We start from the raw sequence: 5,603 nt of genomic DNA on the forward strand, positions 1-5,603 counted from the left end.
CTTTTTTCCTTTTTTTTCTCGTTTTTTCTTTTATTTTCTAAGTTGGGAGAAGCAAACAGGAAGCAAACTGAATAACAAAATCTGTGGGTGAACAAAAAGAAAAAGAGAGAACAAAGGAGAGCGAAACCAGAAAAGAAATTACAATGAAACGAGTAGGAAAAAAAAAAGCAAATTACAATGAAACAAGTAGAAAGAAAAGCCTCTAATATAGCAAGTAACACCGAGCCAATAAAAGAAAGCGAAGGACCTAAAATTGGAAGGGTTTTTAAGGGCGTACGGTGTACCACCACAAAATATGAGAAAATCTGCCTTTCTTCAAAGATGGTTCTGGCTCAGCAACTAATTCTCCCACTTATCAACGTGCAAGGAAAGCAAATTCATTTTTTTGCCTTTTGTTTTTCAATAACAGAACAAAGCGAAAATTAATTTGACTAAGGCGACTCAAAGTGAGCAAGTTATAATTATATTGGGTATATACAATGAAGAACAGATGTGATGGGCAACGGACTGTCACGAAAGGTCTATTTGCATAGCAAGTGAAATTGGCTGGGACATGATTGAAAACAACAGTGGGAAAATGAGATTGAATGTAAAAGTAGAAGTAGTGATGAGGCAAATAGGACAAAAATAAAGTAAAATTTATATGTATTAATAATTCAAAATTATTTGATGTTTTATGTGACAAAGTCCCAAAAAATTTTGGGAAGGAAAAGAAAATAGAAAAATACTTTAGATTGAATAAAATTGAATTCAAGTATTCGTTACTGGAGTTGACGAAATTTTGAAATGGAATTCGTCTTAAATTCTAATAAATGTCTTTGATTTTTTTGTGATTATTAAAATTTGAAGTTTGATTTCCAAATTTTTAATTTTAAGTAAATTTTAATACCATTAAATTAACGATTCAATAATAAATTTTTATAAATTAAATATTACCATATTGAATGTATAATCCCTTAGTTTGCATGATTCTTAGGCTCCGTTTTCTTAAAAAAAAATTGAGGAAAAAAAAAGAAATTTTAGAAAACGATTTTCTATTGTGTTGTTTGAAGTGAAAAAAGTAAAAGAAATTATTTGCCATTTGGTTTCTCTAAAGCCAGGAGAATGAACACAAAATTTTGCATATTTGCATAAAAGATGATCGAAGGGATTCTGATTTGATGGAACTTACAACTAAATAAAGGCACAGATGCATATATATACTCAGAAAATTCAACCACAAAAATAGTTAAAAATTCAAATACAATATTGGCAAGAAGTGAAATGTCTGATGGTAGCATGAAATGTGGCAGTGTTGGTGCTATAGCAGAGAAATGCTCCATAAATAATACAGCATGCCCTTTATTCTGCAACAATAAACTGCCAGTTCCATTTATGAAGCAGTGTAACAAATGAAAGACGTAGCCATAAAGAAGACTGATTAAATTTCGTAAAAGAATACTATCTTGCTATCTAACTTCAGAAAAAAGATTTGCAGGAACTTTAGCTATAATCTTCACAAAAACATAGAAATTAACATTCTTTAATTGGAAAGTAATTGGCTCTTCTTCAGTTTCAGTACTTGTTATCCAGCTTAGGCATGAGATAAAAATATACGATCCAATTTTTTTTTGTCCATATATATATATATATATATATATATCAACCTAAACACTTTTATAAAATTTTAAATTAATAACTTTATCCATAAATATATAACTTTTATTAATTTATTTAAGTTTAATTTAAATCAAATAAAATTAAAAATAGAGTCTATATGAAATTAAACTATAAAATATTTTATAATTTTAATTTTAAAAGTGCTAAAATTGATTGGCTAAAATGTTTTTAATAAATATTTTTATCAATTTAATTTAAATAATTTTTTAATTATTAGACTTTTTTTATAATTAGACTAAAAAAATTAAAAGTGATTGATTAAAATACCCTTAATAAAATTTTAATTCTAAAAATATTAAAAGTGACTTATTAAAATATTATTAGTAATTTTTTATAAATTTAATTTAAATTATTTTTGTTTGTTATTAGACTTACTTTTTTATAAACAAAATGATTTTTCATATCAAATGAAAATACAAATAAAACGATATTAAAACCTGTTGTGTATAGGAATAAAACAATTTTATGAAATTTGTTTCTTTAGTTGTTGTAAAAACAATTGCATATAAAGTTTATTTTTCTAAATAATTCAATAAAAATAATCATAATTACGTCATTAAAGCATTTTTTATTTTTTATCTTTTAATTTTATTTTGTTTTAATAAATTAACTATATACGTATGTTAATCATTTTATTATTTATATGTTTTATGAGTTAATCATTTGATAATTATAACATAATTAAATCTTTTTAGTACCTTGAAATAATTTTTTAAATATTATTATAGTTTAGTCTGATCTATATAATTAATTTTTATATTTTTTATTTTAGAATTTTTTAATTGTTATTTTTGAAAACAAAAACCGTTGTCAAATCAGAGGTACTTTAATTGTACTTTTTAATGATTTAAGAAGTGGTGGAGTTATCAATAACTCATGATTGGGTCTTGTTAAATTGTAATAAAAATTGTTCACTTTAATTGAAACAATAGTTAATTTACTTTTTTCTCAACTTTTATATTAATATGCACATATATGTATGATTAATTGATATCTCAATTTTATTTAATAATTTTTAATTTTCTTAAATTGCTCTTTTTTTTTTTTTTTTTTGCATTCAATGATTGAACGATCTAACATAAATTATTCTAAGTAAAAAATTATCAACTGAAGTAAAATTAATTGTTGTCATAACGTATAGATTCGAGGATCCATCACTAGATATTGACTTAAAGGAGTTACCACCAATCTTTTTTTATCTAGGTACGATTGATCACCTAAGGAATCTATCTTTTTAAAGAACACCTAAGCTTAAGGGTCCTTAAAAGAATAGGTTCAGGTCTACTAACCAAAATAGAGTTCGGGAGTTCGGTTACATGTGAAGAAGGTTATAGCACCCTCATAACGCCCATCGAACGATGGTACCAGCTTAATTTTGTGTTATCCAATAAGCCTTAAAAATTTACTAAGTAATTAACTATTAGAAATTATTCTTAATTAACTCTAATACTTTTAGCAAAAAATTGAAAAAATTTCATCACCTCAAGAGTATGCTAGGAAACTACTGTTTCACTTGTAGAGGCTCCGTCGTCGGATTATTTAACATTAAAGAAATTCAAGAAACAAAAAGGAAAAGAAATAAAAAAAGAATAATGATTCAATTTTAGATATAAATCATTTTCTCTTCAAAAACTCATTGCTTTTGTATATGAAAAATTGACACTTTCAACTTTTCCTTAAAAATATTTTCTTAAAACTTTAACTTCGAGAAAATTTGATACTTTCAATTTTTCCTCAAAAAACCTTTTTTAGAAAATTATTTCCAAAGAAAATTGATACCTTTAACTTTTCCTCGGAAATATTTTTTAGAAAACTTATTTTCAAGGAAAATTGATACTTTCAATTTTTCCTCAAAAATATTTTTTAAAATTTACTTTCAAAGGAAATTGATACTTTCAACTTTTCTTCAAAAATATTTTTTTTAAAAAAAATTTATTTTAAAAGAATCATTAAAAAAATTGAAGAATGCTTACTTAAATAAATAAATATTTTCAATTTAATCAATAAATAAATAAGCAGAAAAAAAATGACAAAAAAAAATCTTGACGTGGCTCAACTTAGTGGTTAAAATAGCTTGATTGGAAATTAGGCGCTGCTCAGAGCTGCGGCTTGAGACAAAGATCGGTAAAAGTCACCTAAATCTCAAAGCGAACTCCACCACACAAAATGATAGCACCCTCGTTCGCAACAATTGAGATAAATTTCAATACTTTCTCATATTGCCCTGCGCTAACAATGGGGCCAAGCCTACAACTTTCTTCTATAGGATCTGAAATCTTGATGTTTTTAGTCCACTTCACAAGCTTGTCTAGAAATTCTTTTACAATGCTTTCATGTGCAATAAGACGAGATGTTGTACTGCAGATCTGTCCGTTTGTCCAAAAGCAACTAAATGTAGTATATTCAACAGCCTTATCAAGATCAACATCCTCAAACAAAATGATTGGGCTTTTCCTATCGAGTTCTAAAGATACAGGCTTGACCATTTGAGCTGCCGCTTCCATTATCATGCTCCCTGTTGCAGTGCTTCTAGTAAAGGCAATCTTATCAACATTGGGATGAAATGCCAAAGGAATCGCAGCTTCTGGGCTCAATCCAGTCAGAATGTTCAGGACACTTGGAGGAAAACCAACCTCCCAACACACGTCAGCTAGCTCCAAACAAGTGATAGATACCAACTCGAAAGGCTTCAGTATTGCAGTACAACCTACAGCCAAAGCAAGAGCTATTTTCTATACGGCCATCAACAGTGGATAATTTTATAGAGTAATCAATCCAATAATCCCAAATGGTTTCTTAAGCACATAACTCTTAAATGTCTCAATAGGAAGAGAGATAACAACCTTTTGCTTTGCATCTAAACCTTTAACAAGGTATGTATAGTACTCAAAACATCTAGTAACATCATCAATGTCCCAAGTTACTTCATCAAGTGATTTCCCGCAAGTAATTGCTTCAAGCTTTGCTAATTAAGATTTTTTCTCTATTATCTTAGAAACGATGGCCCGTAAATACTTGGCACAAACAGTGCCGAAAGCTGAAGCCCAATCTTTGCCTTTATTTCTAGAAAAAGCTCTCTGAGCAGTAGCCACTGTAAGCTCCACATCTTCAGTTGTAGCTGCTGGAATATGACCGTTGTTCTGTTCAATTGCATGATAGATAATTGAAATTCGCTTCTTAAGAACAGGCTCTCTCCACTCGTTGTCGATGAGTAACATTTGACTCAAAATTTGGACCACCATATTAAATCAGTTTGCCCTTTTTTTTTCACTCTCACCCTCAAACTAGTGTCTAAGAAGCTTTTTTTTTTTTCTATGATCTTTCCCAAATCTCTGTACTTTTGTTCCCCTGTTGCTCTTGCCGTCCTTCTTGCTGTAAATTGCCATCATTTGTAAACAATGTGATTGAGTTTTAGTGCAATTCTGATTATCAACCAAAGCTAAAAATTAGCATCGATCCTAATCTCATTCTTTTAGCTTTTTTTTTATTATTGTTATTAATAAGATAATGGAGAAAAAAAATTCAGCAATAGATAAACCATAAAAAAAATAAAAATGATAAATACAAAAATTAAAAAATCTAAAATAAAAATGAATAAAAATCCCCACAATCGAGCTTAGATTAGTCTCGATTGACAAAGAACCCCGGACAAAATAGGGTGTCTACAGTTGCCCCTCTTTGCACATTTTCTATGAAACAAGAATTGTGCAAAGACGTAGAGACCCATTTAATACTCAACTTGACTTTTTTTTTTACTTTTTTTTTCTTTTTTTTTGTTAAAATTTTGATCAAAGCTTTTCTAAGTAGAGGCTCAACGACAGAGACTCAACAACTTTAGAAAAATAAACAAAGGCTCCTCTAAGCAGAGGCTTAACGACTTTGAAAAATAAATGGCTCTCCTAATCAGAGGTTCAATGACTTTTAAAAAAAATAAATAAAGCGCC

At 28.4% G+C, this 5,603-nt stretch overlaps 1 pseudogene; it reads right to left on the reverse strand.

Annotated features, from left to right (window-relative positions):
* Window positions 1-3,794: 3,794 nt before the first annotated feature.
* On the reverse strand, window positions 3,795-4,901 carry LOC111298668 (aminoaldehyde dehydrogenase 1, peroxisomal pseudogene; annotated as a pseudogene).
* Window positions 4,902-5,603: the final 702 nt, after the last annotated feature.

The sequence above is a fragment of the Durio zibethinus genome, chromosome 7, assembly GCF_047325235.1.
Source record: "Durio zibethinus cultivar Kanyao isolate XHJ-2024 chromosome 7, ASM4732523v1, whole genome shotgun sequence".
Taxonomy (NCBI): domain Eukaryota; kingdom Viridiplantae; phylum Streptophyta; class Magnoliopsida; order Malvales; family Malvaceae; genus Durio; species Durio zibethinus.